Source organism: Peromyscus californicus, unplaced genomic scaffold (assembly GCF_007827085.1).
Source record: "Peromyscus californicus insignis strain IS unplaced genomic scaffold, ASM782708v3 Scaffold_11__1_contigs__length_118956290, whole genome shotgun sequence".
Lineage (NCBI taxonomy): Eukaryota > Metazoa > Chordata > Mammalia > Rodentia > Cricetidae > Peromyscus > Peromyscus californicus.
Window position 1 is genome coordinate 81,461,534 of NW_026294402.1, and position 19,552 is coordinate 81,481,085.

The following is a 19,552-nucleotide window of genomic DNA, read 5'->3' on the forward strand; positions in this document are numbered from 1 at the left end:
GCCTTTTCATACAGGAGGAAAATTAAGACCAAGTTTAAGTGACTCACCCTCTTACATAGTGAGAGAGTGGAAGAGCCATCCCAAACTCCAGCTGTCCAGCTGGATCTGCTGCCCATTCCACAACACCATTGCAGCTAAAAAAGGAGTACCAGTGGCAAGACAGACTCCCATGTCCTCATACCATTGATTATTTGGTCAGAAAAATCCATTTTTAGAGTCATGAGTGAATGTGGCTGATATCTTAGGCTGTGCCATCACCACTCCACTCCACTGGCATTGGGCCTTAGGAGCTGTGCAACTTCAGGCAAGTTCTGCAGCCTTTTCTGTAGAATGGGCATGGTAATAATATTTGCCTCAAAGGACCATAGTTATTGTCAAATTATAAGATGTCTACAGGGGCTGAAGAGATGGCTCAGTGGTTAAGAGTACTTACTGGCTGCTCTTCCATAGGACCCGGGTTCATCCACATGACATCATACAACAGTCTATAATTCTAGTCCCAGAGGACCTGACACCCTCCTCTGGCATCTATGAGCACCAGACACACACATGGTGCACAGATACACCCATATTCATAAGACAAATAAATAACACATCTTAGGGAGAAAATGCCTACAGAGGCCATGTGATTAGTAGTGTACTGTCAGTAATTGTTGATGAGCTAATTTGTTTTATTGCCTTGGTACATGATTTTATTTTATTTTATTTTGACCTCTGAGTTTATGCAGTTCTCTGCTTAATGTAATGTTCTACTAGGATCATTTCTAAGGTGAGATACAAACTAAGAATTTTCATAGTACTTAAGCTGTGAGATGAGGTTTACTTGTACTTCGGTATTATTGTGAAAAGGACTGAGTCCCAATGGTCTTAGGAACTTAGAAGAAAACAGTTTATGGAAGTACCCATGCACAGCAGTGCTGTTATGAACAGCAAGTTTACTTTCCTCTTCCAATTTGAAGAGATGTCAGGGAGGACATGTTTTCAATGAAGATGCTTTTCTGCCTCAAGACAAAATGATCTATCGGGAAAATCTGCCAGTAGAAGACTTCCAGGCAAGAGCCTGTGAGAGCTCAGGCAGGTGCCTCATAGTCAGCTGGGTGTTGTAGTTCAGCATTGAGCATCCCACATTGGAATGCCAAAATGTTATTGGTTGTTTTTGCTCTTTTGGGGGGGGGCCGTCACCCTGCTCCCAAATGAATCACACATGGAGGCTTATTCTTACTTATGAATACCTGGACTTAGCTTGGCTTATTTCTAGCCAGCTTTTCTTGACTTGAATGATCCTGTCTACCTTTTGCCTCAGGGCTTTTACCTTTCTCTTGTTTCTATCAATCTTACTTTCACTCTTACTCCGTGGCTGGCAGTGTGGCTGGGTGGCTGGCCCCTAGCATCCTCCTCTCCTTGTTCTTTTGCTCTTTCTTCTTTTCCTCCCAGATTTCTCCTTCTATTTATTCTCTCTGCCTGCCAGCTCCAGCTATCCTTTCTCCTGCCTCACTATTGGCCATTCAGCTCTTTATTAGACCATCAGGTGTTTTAGACAGGCAAAGAATCACAGCTTCACAGAGTTAAACAAATGTAACATAAAAGAATGCAACACATCTTTGCATCATTAAAACAAATCTTCCACGGCATAAACAAATGTAACACATCTTAATATTCTACACCAGGGTGTCTCATGAGAATTTCCTCTTACTTGTTTATTTTCCTTTGTTTTCTTCTGTTTATATGATTACAGTGTAATTTACAGTCTGAACTGCTTCAGAGGAATGATCTTGACCTCTCTGAATAGCTATTGTTAGAGAAGGCATGTACACTTATTCTTGTACATCTCCAGAACACAACGGAGGAGTGTGAGAAGAGCTCACTTCCTCAAGTTGTGTCACTAGAACGCACGTGACTGGTCAGCTCAAGAAGTTCTCATGCAAGAAAAAAAATGTGTGTGTGTGTGTGTGTGTGTGTGTGTGTGTGTGTGTGTAAATTCACACGAGTATTTCTTGTCACATACATTGTTGCTAAAATCCCTCCCTGGGGAAGATGTAAACAGTGTCTACCCCTCCTCCTAAGGACACCAAGACCAAGGTATGATTCCACCAGCATTCACTCTGGGGAACCAATGAGTTTATGAGATTTACTTACAGAGCAGGGGGTGTGAGCGATTATGAACAGGAGCATGGCTGACCTTAAAGGAAGGTCTCCACCCAGCATGGAGGATGACTCTTCCATGGCTGCGTCGATGGAGCCCCCTCTAGTCCTTTCCCACCTCTGTGCTCTAGGCCCTCCCCAAGGCCACAGGACATTGGCCAGATTACATACAACTGGTTGAGAAGAGTGTCTAGATACTCAAGTGAGAGGCTGTGGCTCTCCTTCCTCCTCCTTTTATGAGTTATGTTCAATAGTCATCAAGAGCAGCTATGATGATATGTTGCAAGTGGGTAAACTGATGTGACAAAGATAGTATCAGTTTCATGGAAGAATAGTCCTGTTCTCTGTCTGTCTCTGTCTCTGTCTCTCTGTCTGTCTGTCTCTCTCTCTTATTTTTTTTTACAACAAACTATTTCCTTTTGTCTAGTGAAGAGAAAATTAAGGAGAAATGGAAAGTTTAAGTTGTTTGATGTTCTGTACAATGGAATGAGCATGGAATACAATGTTGATGCTTAAACTAATTTTGGCTGGAACAAGCATGGCCCTAACTCTTTCCAGAGTATAATGCATTTAACAATATTGAATTTCTCTTTTATTTGCCTTGAGTATTTTTCTTTTGTCCAAAAACTCAAGCTTCAGACATTCGGGAGTCATGTTAGGGACAGAGCATTGTTGTGGGAGCTTCAGAAAATTAGCAGACTCTGTGTTTATGATTTATGCAAATGCTTATTCCAGCCACATATTAGAAAGTCTCCAAGTTAACCCCTCCCAAGGCACAATGAAACAAAATATGATTTTTCTTGCTTTTAAAATGTTGGCTTTGAGAGCTACTTTTTCAGCTAAGGATCACATTGTCATTTTTAAGAAGGAAAATAGATTAAAATAATAGTGTCAGTGATCCCCTCCACCACCAAGAAACAAAAGAGCAAATTGGTTGTTGAACTTTCCAAAATTTACAGATCTTTGTTGACTTGATTAGTGAATGAATGTCTTCAGAACTTAAAACTGCATTGACTCTATTTTCATGGTGAATGACTCAAAGTTAATGTAACTTAAGATGTTCCCTGGCATAATCTCTGGTGCCTCTGTATTAGATGCTTCCAGTTAGATTGTTCTTAATAGAGATTTGCAGTCAATGTAAAGACTGTGCCCTTAATGGATCATCTCTTACATCTGGTAGTTGCAAACAGTCAGTCAATTTGTTTGCATTATTACTGAGTTTATCCTACAGCCCATCAGGTTGTTCACTTAGGTTCAGCTGATAAGACAGACTGAATATGACATTACAAGAAAACCCTAGTTTCAAATCCATGGACAAAAGTAATGAATTATTACTTAGTTGTAAAAGCTTAGTTGTAAAAGCTTAGTTGTTTTTTTTTTTTAATATTTTTTTACTTTTAGTTTTCTGTGTATGTGTGTGTGCTTGAGGGTATGTATGTGCACTATGTGCATGCAGCATACATAGGGGCCAGAAGGGGCATTAGATCTCTTAGAACTGGACCAGGCAGTTGTGAGCCACCGTGTGGGTGCTAGGAATTGAACCCTGGTCCTCTAGCAAGATCAGTCAGTGTGCTTAACCACTAAGCCATCTTTCCAGCCTTGATAAATGTAGTGTTAATGCAAGAAGTTTCCTAAAGATGTCAAAGGATCTCGTGTGACTAGTTAACCAAGTTTTGAATATATTCGTGTACTGCAGCTAGAAATACTTCTGTCTGTGCTTCTGATGTTTAGGGGAGAGCTTTAGTCGTTAGGTGGATGGTAGCTGGTGAGAACCATTACTTGGTAGCAGCTTGATTTATTGCTGTTCTCTGTCCTTTGCACTTGGATTTATTATTGATAGTCATCATCACACAATCCCTGGTAAGGAGCTATAGCCCATTCTGAACTGTGTACATAAATATTCTTTGGCTGATTTCCAACTGTAATTGGTCTACGTGGCTGATTCGGTTTGAGACCTGCCTCAGTTGCGCAGTCTCTTGCCTGTAAGCTTTTAATGATGATTATACCTGCATAAGTACACCATCTTTCAGGGGCTGTAATCTTCCCAGAGCCTTGCCGCTTACTGGGTATCAGAAACTCCTGACGTGATTTCTTGTGTTTTTCTTTTGTTGTAGCTGTCTCAACTTCAACTGGCCACCGTGGAGGTTACCACATGGTCATCCTCAGCTGCTGCAGCTTAGCAACTGCATCCCACACAGCTGTGTTTATGAGTAATCACTTTAATGAAAGGAGATTGGCCAGTTAAGGAACTGACTGCCGGAGAGTTCTCAAAGGCAGGAAATGAGTGACATGTGTGAGCTCCAAGTGTCACCAACACCTGGAAAGCTGGGCACAGTCCTCTGGAGTGTGATATCTCACCGAGTCTACACTTTGCCAGTTTCTGTGAGGCGTCTTTGACACAGTAAGCCGCAGTATCTGTCAGCACACAATACTATGGCTTTAGCCCTATGAAATAGATAAAAGGTCCTGATTGTGGGTAAGGCTGCCAGACAGGATTCTCTGAAGTCAGGTCACTGGAGATATGCTTCTTCCAACAGATTTCATTCTACATGGAATCTTTCAGAAAACAGCAATCAGCAGAACTATTTGGGGGTATTCAATAATCTGAGTTCTCTTTATAATACTAGAGATCTCTTGGACTAGCATGATTTCTTACACTTGTGGAAGAATATTCTGTATGTTCTTATAATGAACAAGTTCATGTAGAATAGACTGCTTTAACTATTTCTAAAAGCATGTACTCTGATACTTAGGTTCATCTTTAGAAAGATGGGGAAAGAAGTGTGTGTGGGGGTGGGGGGAGTGAGCATGCAGACCATAGCCTACCTCTAGGGTTCAAGGTGCAGGCACCCGAGCCTGAATTGCACAAATGAAGATAACATTCAGTGAGCCAGAAAATGCTTGGTGCTTACTGTTGTGGCAAGCAGAGACCCACACAAGCAGCACTGAGCCAGGCAAGTCCGCCCAGGAGAAGCCGAGCCTAGTCGGCAGAGGAGGGGGTGGGGAGTTAGGATTCCAACCTTGGGAGGAGTGCTGGTAAGAGAAAATCTAGGATTAAAAGTCATTCTTAATTAAATATTACCTATTTAGCACAGGCCTCATACTGATGGGCAGTAGAACACTGTTATGCAAATGTGAATTCAGTCTCATTTTTCTAAGAAAGGAGACAGAGGAAAGACATCGTGGTCAGAAAGAACTTGGCCCTATTTTAATCTCATTATCTGGCACTGTAGTTTCATGTGTAAGCTGTCTTCAGGCGTTCCAGAAAGACTATTAATAGATACAGAAGCATACTTCTTTATAGTACTAAGTGTATAATCATAGCAGTAAAATTCGTTTTGGGTATTTATATTTGACATAATGTATCCATGTATGTTTAATTCACAGAGGGTTTACTGTCACTGATTCTTCTTGTTTTTAGTCTTATAGCAAAACCAAGTTTTAGCGCTGGCATTAACTGGATGTTTCTTTGTATAGCCATTCAAATGTCTTTCCTTAAGCCTTTTCAGTGGTTTGCAAATAACTTAATTTTTTGACCGTGCAACTCTCCAATTTTATCTGTTACTGTACTGCCTCTCCCCAGTAGATGAAAAAGTGTTTGACAAATCATCAAATAAATAAATGGACCAATAGTGAGCACATACTGAAAATATAATCAATTCCTGATAAATGAAGTTGATTGGGAATCATGGGTAGTAATATTGGCAATGGGAATTTACTGTTCTAGAAAATTTAATTTCTGAAATAAGTCAGCAACTGTTGATTGAGGTCATACAAACAGAGAAATTAAAGGGGAAAATGTCCAATACTTTTTAACCAATCAAATTGCTTTTTTCCAAGGAATTCTAGACATTGTCACAAGTTGTGACTTGCCAATTACATATTAGTTCTTAAAATACTTCCAAGGCCACAAAAATTGTCTCAAGGTAGCTTTGAAGAGGTAATGGCTGCTGTGTTGTGCAAACACTGTAATTCTAACACAGCAGGACATTCTAATGGGTATTTGTAAGAATACTATTAAATAGCTAAGCTGTTTAGTGACTCACGATTCCTGACCAAGTTTCATAATCTTCCCTTCCTAAAGTTTGCTCAAAGTTTTGATAGTTTATTGACTAAAAAGTTTTCTCATAAGCTTTGAATAAGCTAATGATGAGTTTCTGCTCAGGAGCAGTTTTCATGTTCAGGTATTGGATCACGTTGTATGCTTTGTCTAGGGATTACACAGTTGGGAAGTAGTTATTTTGAGCAGAGTATATTAAATTGCAACCACTGATTGATAAGCCATCTTACAAAGGAGCTTGAAATAATGAGGTCACTCTTTAGTTCAATAGATAATTTGTTGAGCACCCACCTGCCACCAACTTTTTAGGAAAAGCTATCCCATGCTCTGTATAGTCTAGCAAGAGAAGACAGACAACCAACTATTAGTTACCTAAGACGTTAGAAAGTGACAGAGGCTGTGACCGAAGAGTGAAGGATCTACAGGTGGTGTGGGAGGTGGGATGCTGTGTCAGAATGGGCCACAGTGTGATTTGAGAAGTCTTACAGCAGGTGAAAGATTGAGCCACTCTTGTGTACAAGACATTGACGATTATTGTAGAATTCTTTTAGAACAGTCCACACATGCCTACCTGATGATGTCATTGCTCTCATTAAAATTCTCCACTTCTGTGGCTTTAGTGGAGCACATGAACACCTTCATTTGTTCTGTGGTGGGTGATTGCCATGATCTCAGCCTCGGGGGCCATGTCTCCAGCCCCTTCCTCTTGATTACTCTGCTTCAGCCGTACTGGACTCAGTTCAATTCCATGAGCACTGACAGTTTGTCTCTTTTTTGTTTTGTTTTGTTGTTGATTTTTATATGTTGAGAGTACTTTTCTTTGCCTTCATTCTCCAGAGTTTTCACACCGGTTTCTCGATCAGCTTACCTCTCCACCACAGGACTCTGACAATCTCATTGTACGACCTAGTTCTTGCCCACTCCTCCCCACCCCCAATCATAAGTAATTAATGGTTTGCAAATGATTTATTCAGTTTTTCTTTTTTCCTGGTAGACTTTAAGCTCTGTGATAATGGCAATGTCGTTCAATATCAACGTTGTTCATTTCTACGTGCCTAATACTTGACACCTCCTACATACTCAATATCTGCTAGGTGAGTAAAGCCAGCTTCAAATGGGGCAAGCTGCAGGGCTATGAAGAGAGAATGTTTTTAATTAGGGTGGGAAAATAAAATTTAAAATGTTCTTTCTTTATAAACTTAATACTCTGTCGGGTTAAGTTGCCAAGGCTTAAAGTCCTTAAATGTTATTAGACAATTCAGAGTTTTCTAGGAAATGGAGGCAGAGCAGGGTTAGGCCTCCTAAGGAAAGGATTGTAGGCTGGGCAATGTGGCTATGAGGATTCTTCCCCACACATTCTGGTTTTCTTCCCTTCCAGGCATGTGGTAGGAATGTTCCTCTTCGCCTTTTTGAAGTTAGGTGTGGTCTGGTGATTGTGATCTGTGCACTTAGGGGAAGGCTTTAACTAGACAGTTAACACCTTTCTCTTCTCCAGTATCTGCAAGTGCTTCAAGGGCAGCTGATCTGTTAATGGGTTGGTAAGTGGAGACACTGAAACTTCTGAGTGTTTCATTTTTACAGAGTCATGTAACCATCCTGATTGAGACAGATACAGAAGGTTTTGAGGCACAAGTGCACAAAGAAAAACTTTCAAGTAAGCAACAATGAGATGTAAGTTTGACCTCATCATCTCCCCTCCAAAAGCTGTGTCTCCACAAGGCCACTGACTTGAAGAAAATCTGCTCTCTAGTGTAGAACTGTCCACCGTCCTGGGTCTGTCCTTTCCTCTTCCCCTCAGCAATCTCCCCCTCCCTGCTGCCTCCAGGACATTTCACCTGTCACTGTCTTATCTCCTATTCTTGGGCTTTTCCAAGTGCTCTCCTCCACAGCCTTGCAAGGACACTCCTGTGCCCACCTGCACCCAGATCCTGCCACCACACTAGTAGAGTAAACTCTGAGAGAACTCTGTTCACACACCTATTCAAAACCTCCAGGGACTCTCTTTAGCTAAGAGATTGAATGCAAATCCTCAGTGGAATGCATTCACTGGGCCATTTCAGACCCTTAGCCCCTGCCCTCCTGTCTTTACAAGCCTGGTGTCCAGCAGCCCTCCACAGCCCCATGCAGTACTCGTATATGGCTATCAGTGTTTTTCACAGTATGCCACAGCAGCCCCTCAGCAGCTCTATAGCAGCGAAACACAGAAGGCCATGGTGGTAACTGCTGGACCCTGAAAGTCCTTTTCATTCACAGCTGACCTAGTAAGAGTCAGGATACCACAGTTGCTATGGAAACAGCTAGGTATGTGTTTCTGCTCACAAATTGCCCTCCTTATCCTTAACAATATAAAAATCTGTGTGTTTTATTTGTATTAAACGTTTTTCCTATCTGCTATGTTTAAGAAACATATATTTAAGAACATGAATCACAAATTCCATTTCCTAGACTTTTTTTTGACCATTATATATTGTCTTCCTTATAGGACTGATTTCTATTGATTCTGAACAAAATAAAAATTGAAGATAAGCCGGGCGGTGGTGGCGCATGCCTTTAATCCCAGCACTCGGAAGGCAGAGGCAGGCGGATCTCTGTGAGTTCGAGGCCAGCCTGGACTACCAAGTGAGTTCCAGGAAAAGCGCAAAGCTACACAGAGAAACCCTGTCTCGAAAAACCAAAAAAAAAAAAAAAAAAAAAAATTGAAGATAAACTACTAGTTCAACATGTCCACACATTCAAGTCCTCTTTGGGTTATAATACTTTCAAATGTATTTATTTCTTTTTAAATATTTATTTTTACTTTACGTTTTGAGTGTTGCTTGTATTGTTGATCCTACCAGTGGAGAATAAGACCACTACCACAATTTAAAGCCAAATTTTTTTTCTTTTTTTTTTTTCGAGACAGGGTTTCTCTGTGTAGCTTTGCGCCTTTCCTGGAACTCACTTGGTAGCCCAGGCTGGCCTCGAACTCACAGAGATCCGCCTGCCTCTGCCTCCCGAGTGCTGGGATTAAAGGCGTGCGCCACCACCGCCCGGCCTACTCCTCACCTACATCCAATCAGGGGCAAATGTGCATCCTGATGTATTTCCTGCCCACATACCTCCCACCCACATGTGACCAAACACATCTGGTGCAGATGAGTCAAACAAACATGACAAACAGGAACTGATTATTAACTACAAACGGAACTCTTGACCTGCAAGGTATATTTTTCCTGTTTTGGTCTCACAGTATGTATGTGCACCATGTCTATGCAATCCCAATGGAAGTCAGAAGAGGGTAATAGATCCCCTGGAGCTTTAGTTACAGGTGGTTGTAAGACACCAAGTGAGGTGCTGAGAACTAAACCTGGGTCATCTGCAAGAGTGGCAAGTCCTCTTAACTGCTGAGTCATCTCCATCCTGTCTAGTATTCTTTTTTCTTTTATTTTCATTCTTCTCTCATGCATTATATCCTGACCAAAGTTTCCCTTCCCCCAGTCTCTCCTCCCCTGCCTCTCCCTTTCCCCAGACCCACCCTGCCTCTTTCTCCCTTTAGAAAAGATCAGGCCTCCCAAGGACATCAACCAAATACAGCCTACCAAACCTCAATAAGACCAGGCACATAACATCATCACATCAAGGCTGGGCAAGGCAACCCAGTAGGAGGAAAAGAGTCTCACAAGCAGTCAGAAGAGTCAGAGACAGCCCCCACTCCCACTGTTAGGAATCCCACAAGACACCAAACTACTCAGCCATAACATATAGACAGAGGACCTAGGTCAGACCCCTGCAGATTCCCTGATCTCTGCAAGTCCCCATGAGTCCTGGTCAGTTGGTTCTGTCAGTCTGTTCTTGTAGTTTCCCTGACCTCTCTGGTTCCTCTGATCTTTCTTCCTCCTCCTCTGCAGGACTCTCTGAGCTCTGCCGAGTGTTTGCCTGTGGGACTCTGCATCTGCTCCCCTCAGTTGCTGGATGAAGTCTCTCTGGTCTCCTTGATGATGATTCTGCTAAGCTCTGGCCCCAGAACACCATGCAGGCAGGACAAGCTGGAGGTTGAAGGTTTTAGGGCTAGATTGGTGTCCCAGTTTTCTTGAGACCTTGCCTAGTTACAGAAGATGACCAGTTCAGGCTCTGTGTCTCTCATTACTAGGATTCTTTGCTAGGGTTACTCTCATAAATTCCATGGAGTTTTCATTGCTCTAGGTTTCTGCCTCACCTGGAAATGCCTCCCAATTCTAGTTGTTTCTCCCAATATTTTCTCCCCACCCCCAAATCCCTCCTGTTCCCAACAGCACCTGTTCCAGTCCATTGGTGAAATCTATTTACCCTTCCCAGGGGAATCCTTGTGTCACCCCTTAAGCCCTCCTTATTACTTAGGCTTTCTGGGTCTGTGGACCATAGCATGGTTATCTTTTATTTTATAGCTAATACCCACTTCTAAGTGAGTACATACCATATTTATCTGTCTGGGTCTGCGTTACCTCACTTGGGATGAATTTTTCTAGTTCCATCCATTTGTCTGCAAATTTCACGATGTCATTGTTTTTAAAAAGCTGAATAATACTCCATTGTGTAAATGTACCACATTTTCTTTTTCTATTCTTTGGTTGAGGAACATCAAGGTTGTTTCGAGTTTCTGGTCGTTATGAATAAATCTGTTATGAACATAGTTGAACAAATGTTCTTGTGATAGGATGAAGCATCCTTTGGGTATATGCCCCAGAGTGGTATAGCTGGGTCTTGAGGTAGATCTATCCCCAATTTTCTGAGAAACTACCATATTCATTTCCAAAGTGGCTGTAGAAGTTTGCACTCCCACCAGCAGTGGAGAAGTGTTACCCTTGCTCTATATCCTTGATGGCTAAGGATGTTGAACATTTCTTTGTTTCTTGGACAATTGAGATTCCTCTGTTGAGAATTCTCTGTTTAGATCTCTACCCCATTTTTTAATTGGATTGCTTAGTTTGTTGGTGTCTAGTTTCTTGAGTTCTTTATATATTTTGTATATTATCCCCATGTCAAATGTGGAATTGGAGAAAATTCTTTCCCATTCTGTGGGTTGCAATTTTGTCCTATTGACAGTGTCTTTTGCCTTACAGAAGCTTTTCAGTTTCATGAGGTCCCATTTCTTAGTTGTCAGTCTTTGTACCTGTGCTATTGGTGCTCTCTTCAGGAAGTTGTCTCCTGTGCCAATGTGTTCAAGGCTATTCCCCACTTTCTCTTCTATTAGGTTCAGTGTATCTGATTTTATGTTGAGATCTTTGATCCACTTGGACTTAAATGTGGGCAAGGTGACAGATATGGATTTGTTTGCATTCTTCTACATAACAACATCCAATTAAACCAGCACCATTTGTTGAAGATACTTTTGTTTTTTTCCATTGTGTAATTTTGGCTTCTTTATCAAAAATCAGGTATGCGTAGACTTGTGGATTTATGTCTAGGTCTTCAATTTGATTCCATTGATCAATGTGTTTGTTTTTATGCCAATACCATGTAGTTTTTATTACTACAGCTCTGTAGTACAACTTGAATTCAGGGCTGGTGATACCTCCAGAAGTGTTTTGTTTTTGTTTTTTTTTTATTGTACAGGATTATTTTAGCTATCCTGGGTTTTTTGTTTTCCCATATGAAGTTGAGTATTGTCCTTTCAAGCTCTGTAAAGAATTGAGTTGGAATTTTGATGGGGATTGCATTGAATCTGTAGATTGCTTTTGGTAGGATGGTCATTTTTACAGTGTTAATCCTACTGATCCATGTGCATCAGAGACCTTTCCATCTTCTGATATAATCTTCAATGACTTGAAGTTTTTATCAGACAGGATTTTCACTTGCTTGGTTAGCGTTACTCCAAGATATTTTATATTGCTTGTGGCTATTGTGAAGGGTGTTGTTTCCCTGATTTATTTCTCAGCCTGTTTGGCATTTGTATATAGGAAGGAAGAGGTGAGTGACCCACCTACCAGCTGAACTGCCCCACTCCCTAGGTTTGTTTCCCAAAGACCCATTCCACCATCACTCTTCTGACTTCACTACCAGTCCCCTACTGTGCCCCTTCCCCTAACTTCATACTCTAGTACTTTTTTTAAAAGATAAAACCAACCAGCATCAATCAATATTATCATATAAGTTCTACATGGTAACCAACTGTACCATGATTGAACATTATCAAAGTTTCAGAAATTGAAGGCCTTAAACTGTGCTCAGAGAGCCCCAACCTCCAAAAGCATGAATTTTCATGGAAGTAGATGTTGTGGAATATTAGTTGAAGATGTTTTACATTTGTTTATGCTGTGGAACATTTGTCTAATGATGCAAAGATGTGTTGCATTCTTTTATTGTGTGTTTGTTTAACTCTGTGAAGCTGAGTTGCTTGTCTAAAACACCGGATTGGTCTAATAAAGAGCTGAATGACCAATAGTTAGGCAGAAGAAAGGATAGGTAGGTCTGGCAGGCAGAGAGAATAAATAGGAGGAGAAATCTGGGAAGAGGAAATGGGGAGCAAAAGGAGAAGGAGAGGAGGCCTCCAGGGGCCAGCCACCCAGCTACACAGCAAGCCATGCAATAAGTAAAGAAAGGTATATAGAAAGGTAAAAGCCCAGAGGCAACAGATAGATGGGATAATTTAAGAAAAGCTGGCTAGAAATAAGCCAAGCTAAGACTGGGCATTCATAAGGAAGAATAAGTCTCCATGTGATTATTTGGAAGCTGGATGTCAGGCCCCCCAAAGAGTAGAGAATAAAAAAGAACTACAAGTAGACATAAAGAATGTCTAGACAGCCAAGAGACAAAGGGAACTGACAGAGCAAAGAAAGGAATCCATGCAAGTGAGATTCGCCTGGTTATTTCCAAGAGCATAGACAACTTAAAGGCTACAAGGCTACACTATTGGGAGGTCCTCTTGGCAAAAGTTGCTAAAATTCCTCCCATGCTGCTCAGGGGGGGGAGGAGAGTGTGTATCCCCCCCGCCTGCTATGGTCCCAATGATAAACTGAGGTATAATTCCACTCTGGGGAACCAGTGAGTTTATTAGGCTTACTTACTGGTCATTGAGTACAGGGCTATGGGTAGGAGCATGGGTAGATTTAAAGCAGCCCCCCTGAATGGTCTGTACCCAGAATATCTAGGCTATACTGCCTAGATAGAGGCCCCTTCCCTTGTCTTTCCTTACCTATATACTCTATTCTCCTTGGTAGCATTTGTTGTCTGTTGTTTTTAGTGACTACCATTTTGACTGGGGTGAGATGGAATATCAATGTAATTTTGGATTTCCTGATTGAAACCACACACACACACACACACACACACACACACACACACACACACACACAAGTAATAGGGTTACTACTTGGAAGTGGACTAGCAGGAAGGAGATTAGATAGGAGAGGATGTTTTTTTGTAGTCAGGGACCATGTTATATTTAAATGAGAATGTCATTAAACCCATTACCTTGTACAATTATATGCAATAAAAACTATGAAAATGAGGGGCTGGGGATGTGTCTTAGTTGATAAATGCTTGCTTTACAAGCATAAAGATATGAGTTCAGATATCCAGCATCCACATAAAAGCCAACATGATAGTATGTGCCTGTATTCCTTAGCACTAGGGAGAAGTGGGCAGATCCCAGGGGTTTCTGGCCATCCACCTTAGGCTATTGGGGTTCAATGAGAGACCCTGTTTCAAAAATTAAGGTGAAGAACAATTAAGAAAGATGTCTGACATCAACCTCTGGCCTCCACACAGATGCATTCACACACACACACACACACACACATGCACACATGGTTGCTATAAAAATGAAATCTAAAAATGGTGAAAAGAGTACAATGGAAAGAAATGGAATCATTGAAACAAAACACAGTAAATATGATAAGCTGAAAAACTGTGGACCTTTGCCCCCTTTTAGTATTTTGTGTGGATGAGTACCTCATTATTTATTTGATTTTTTTCATCCCTTCATTTGGTTGGTTCATTGATTGTCATTTGCTAATCGCTGATTTAGTGTCAAGCACTATTCTGGATACTGGTGACAAAGATGGAGATGAATGCCGCCTTGGAAGAAGAGAGTTGACAACAGGAGTTCCCATACCTGGGGACTAGGCTCACCCAGTGGTTTTTCTGGAAAGGAGATTCTGAGTGCCATCCCTAGACATTGGGGTCCAGGACACTCGGGCTTGCTAGACAAGGAGAGCCGTGATCATCTGAGATGTGGGTTGACTTGTTCTTTGGCACAAGGTGGCAAGTGTTCTACATTCAGATTGGTCTCCTCCTTCAGCTTAGTAGGTAAATTAAAGTTTTGATAAAATGAAAGGAAAATTCAGGAGGAGAAGGATAGAGATGGAGAAAAAGTAAGCCAGAAGAAGGTAAAGGTTTGGGAGGTGATGTGCATCTGAGGTGACAATAAAGAGACCACGAGGGAAGGGCAATGTTAGAGTGACAGACAGCGTGAGGCTCTTTCCATCTGGAAGAAGTGGAAGCAGTTACATTCTCCAACTGCTCCACCAGTGAGCTCATTACTAATCCAGGAGTGAAGCACGTTTTCTTAGAAGGCGTGCTTCTGTGGTGCCACGGTTGTGTTCGGTGGAAAGAGAGCTAGCTTCCCGTAGTACATGACTTCAGGGCTGAGAAAGCCCCATGACTAACACACTAAGAACTACCACCCCTCAGAATAGTTAATGTCACTGGCAGTCAAACTGTTCTGAACGTTGCTGATGAAATGACCCCACCCGTGAGGACCGAGCTGAATTCACTCCTACCCCATTCTGCCTGGCTAAGCTGTTTCACCCCTCAGTGTTCTCTGCCCTGTCTTCTGCTCCCCCCTTCTTGCTGGCCACCCTGCTCGGCAAGATTCCCAGCTTCCAGCCCCTCAGCTTACAGCATTGGCCCTCAACCTTCCTAGTGCTGTGACTCTTTAACATAGTTTCTCAGATGGTGGTGACCCCCAACCATAAAAAATTATTTTCGTTGCTACTTCATAACTGTCATTTTGCTACTGAGTGGTGTCTCGGTTCCTGAGACCATTGGGAATATGTTTTCCGATGGTTGCAACACACAGGTGAGAACCACTGGCTTAGAGTCCAGCTGTTAAGAGGGTCACTGCCTCTGTGTCCCTCACATGGCTGTGGGTTTATATGGGTAACCGCACTCCATTTGCTGCACAACCTCCAGGCTTCAGTGGGGGAACTAGATATCTTCTTGTCCTGAGGGAAGCCACAGTCACTGGAGAAAGAAGGAAAGAGGAAACTAGAGACAGAACTCCTTGCCTCATTCATGAAATCCTGGGAAGAAGTAACTTCCTGGTACTCACTGTCCAGTAAGTAAGCCTAATAAACTCACTGATTCCCCAGAGAGAACTATGGTGGAATTAGACCTCAGTTTAATCATTGGGACCATAGCAGGAGGCATCTCATCTCCTCCTATTTATTGGTATCTTGTGTGTGTGTGTGTGTGTGTATGTGTGTGTGTGTGTGTACAAGTTTTAGTACAGGGCTCTTCAATGTCTAGCATTGCATTATAGAGCATACATTCACACAAATAAAATTATTTTTCTAATTCTAGTTCCTGGTGAAAATATAGATCTTAAGCTGCAAGAAGTGATTTGATGAGTTATCTAGAAATAACTTTAAAAAAAGATAGCAATTTTTATAAATCTCTAAACATAAAAGGTTTTAAATCACAAAATTGTTAACTGCTTATTATTTTTAAATTTTGAGATATAAGAAAGTCAAAACAGTAAGTGCATATTATCAAGTAATTTTTTCTTTAGGAAGGTGTAGGTCGATGGTAAGGTATGTTAAGTTCAGCATATATAAAACCTTGGGCTCAGCCACAGGCATCAAAACAAGAAAGGAATGGGAGGAAGAGAGGGAGGAAGGAAGTAAAGAAGGGAGGGAGGGAAGGAATATCAGAAATGAGAAAAATATCAACTATTGTGCCACTGAGAGAAAATCAGTTATTATTTTGCTATCTTTCCTTTCAATATATATTTTCCTAATGATTCAAACATGGCTGTGATCATGTACTGTCCTAATTTTCCCATGCTGTTTGAACAAAAAGCATTTTCCTGTCTCATTAAGAACAGATTTATAAATGTCATTTTGATGAGCAAAATAGTATGGTGACTTTTTTAGTATCTGGGGTTAGAAATACACAACATTTGTGCAGGTAGGATGATTTGAATAGTTTTATCAAAACTGAAAGTGATGTTACAACCTGATCTGACAGCATATCACCTCTCCATGACTACAAAAGGCAGACCAAAGGATTGTCTCTAATGGCTTGCCTCTACTCTGGGGTCAAACTCTTGAATTCTGCCTTTTATAGGTCAGTAAAGATTCTCACGAGTGTCCAAACAGCTTCTACTGCAGAGTGGTCTAGCTGGTCAGGCCATTCAGTACCCGTAGCCACAGACTCCAAATCACTCTTGATATCCTGCTATCCCCAGACTTAGTCCTACATGTTGTGGGACTAGCAGATCTGATCTGGTCCTGCAGACACTCACAGCTTGCTAACCAGAAGTTACCTGGAATTCTTCTGCAGTGTTAAATCACTGGGGTGAGTCAGTTCAATCGTTAGCCATGGAGTTTGGCAGTGTAGCTTATAAAGTGATAATATGATTCTCTGAAATGAATCAAATGAGAAACATGTCCACTTAGTTATCTGGCATATGCCATTTCTCAAACCTTGAAAAATAGAGAGTGTCTTTTGCTAATGGACTAGAAGACATAAAAGCAAGCACTTGTCCTGTTTAGGAGTGGATGACGGATCCCAGGAGTGAATAAGTAACTTGTCAAAAGTATAGAGTACAAGAAGCGTTTGTTGTTAGTTGTGCTTTAACCAGAGGATGATATTCTAGGCAAAGAATTCTGTATGCAAAAAAACCAAACGGATGGGGCTCTTTTCTGTAAAAGCAGTCTCATCTAAGAGTGGACATTCCCTCCACTTAAAATACGTGTTTGGATAGATTTCATCGCAGCAACAAATAACCATGTACATTAGTTATTCTAATCTGAAGAACAGGACAATCGAAGGTAACTTGCCCTTGAGTTAGCAATAAAGTCAGTGACTTGATACAGAAAAGTAACAGAGAAGGGGAAGCCACAAGGGAGCAGCCAAACGTACAGTTCTGCATGTGTATTTATACCCAACACCTGCTGCTGAGCAGTGGTCGACCTCATTCCATGCGTGCTGTGCTAAAAGCAGCCATTTTATCACAAGTGCATTAACATTGCTGGAGCATTAGATAATGCTCCTTTGTGTCATTCTTTCTAGACTGTAGGATTCTGAAGACTGTGAAATGTCACCGATTACAGGATCAGAAACATGTGAGACTTCTGTTAGTATGCAGTCAAGTTTGTTCTATTGCCATGGAGCAAAACTTCCCCATTGCTGCAATATGGGCATAAACATAAAAATTTTCCCCTATTTTCACTCCTTGTTTATATGCATAATTTTGTTCAGTACTGAAAATAAAATCCAGAATTTCATGCTTGCTATACAAACACTCTTTCACAGTGCCATATCCTTAACACACACACACACACACACACACACACACACACACACACACACACACAAAAACCCACACACTATCTCTCTTACTCAACCATCAATCATTTTTAAAATGGCCATATATACATTAGTCACTCTGCTGTTTAAGTGTTTTGTTTGATGCTTACATTAAAGTAAATGATCATGTAATGTAGGTCGTTAATATCACAATGAAGCTGGCTCTTTAACTAAGTGCAGGAAAGTGTAAATTCCTCATTTATGAGCATTACTGTTTGACTGCAGAACAAATAGCTATACATTTTTGAAGACTTATTATTTATTTATTTATTTATTTGGTTTTTCGAGACAGGGTTTCTCTGTGTAGTTTTGGTGCCTGTCCTGGACCTCGCTCTGTAGACCAGGCTGGCCTCGAACTCACAGAGATCTGCCTGGCTCTGCCTCCTGAGTGCAGGGATTAAAGGCGTGCACCACCACCGTCCAGCAGAAGGCTTATTTTTATGATTAGACTTTAAACAAAACTAGTTCAGATTTCATACACTGTGTGAACAGAATAGAAGTTGATAATTAACCTGAGAGCATAGACTCTGCACATGTTATTTGCTGACATGTTAAAGTGGAAGGATAGCATTCACACTGGGGAAAAGTTGTCAACATGGTGTTGCCGACGGATTCTGAAAAAAAGAAACTGCGTTAAGGAACCAGACACAATGCTGGCTTTCTCACATCACGGTTTCTTGTATTTAGGGGTTGGGATGTCATTCAATTTCCTAGTTACAAAGTGCTTTTTTTTTTTTCAGTTTTGCTTCCAGAAGTGAGAAAGGCACAGAAACTTAAAAATGGAACTCTACATTAGATTCTGTTTTCTGACTCTTGAGGTAAGTTAGACTAACCGTTTGCCTGTTGAACACTAGAGGAAAATATCCTGATAGCTTGCTGATTTCAAGTTGTGTGGACACACTCAACAAAGAAATGGCCACAGCACTAGGAAAATACCAGGAATTTCAAAGGGGAGGTGGAAAGGTTTTGTTCTCCTGTGCTACCTGTGGCTAGAGTTAACCCCTAGTAGGATGGGATTCTTTTTCACATGTAGTCATTTCAGATTTTTCATTCCAAGTTTTAAAATCATAGACTGAATTTGAATCTGAAGCACTGACAATTTTGCTCTGTTATCACACATGATGTCTGAGGTAGAAGTTGAAGTCTGTGAGTGATGAGACCGCTGGGTTCTTAGTCGAATGTACCTGAAATGTGCTTCCAGCTCTACCTGAAGTTGATTTTAAACAGGTCAATGAAGATTATAAGAATTACCGAACTGGAAGTAGCAGAAGTTTTATGGAGGCAGAAGTACCCTAGGATAAATGGAAAGAGATCTGTCTTTATAAAAAACTAAAATAAACAGCTTCATTATTTATTATGAAAAAAATCCTACTGTATTCTCAAGATAATTTCAAATATACCTTCATGACTATAAAAAAAATCTATCTCCTGACAACACTTACCAGAAAGCTATTTTCATTCAAAATGTAGTGACTGACAACATCTGATGAATCAAATAAAGTAACAGTCAATTCTACTTTCTGAACTATTTATAGTTCTCCTGAGAAAATTTGCTAACTCTGAGCAATGTTGAAAAACTATTGAACTTGAGAGAGGGTTAGCCTTGCCACTGAATCCTACAGGACTACTTGGGAGGAATAAAGATCAGTGTCCATGGAACAGCCAAGTCAACCTTGGAATGTCTAATAGATAAAAAGGAATTCATATGACAGAAAATCCCCAGGGATATTTGTTCCTTTCTTAATACAGAAAATGTATCAGGATTCCTGTCATAGCATAGACCCTCCGTCTCTCTCCACC

General features: G+C 41.0%; 1 long non-coding RNA gene across 1 annotated transcript in view; it reads left to right on the top strand.

Moving 5' to 3' along the window:
• The window catches only part of LOC128096436 (uncharacterized), a 33,584-nt gene that overhangs the window by 9,393 nt on the left and 4,639 nt on the right, over window positions 1-19,552 (top strand). Inside the window, exons 2-3 of the long non-coding RNA XR_008213643.1 lie at window positions 7,197-7,296; window positions 18,493-18,570. This is a non-coding gene — a long non-coding RNA (uncharacterized LOC128096436). The remainder of the gene's footprint in view (window positions 1-7,196; window positions 7,297-18,492; window positions 18,571-19,552) is intronic.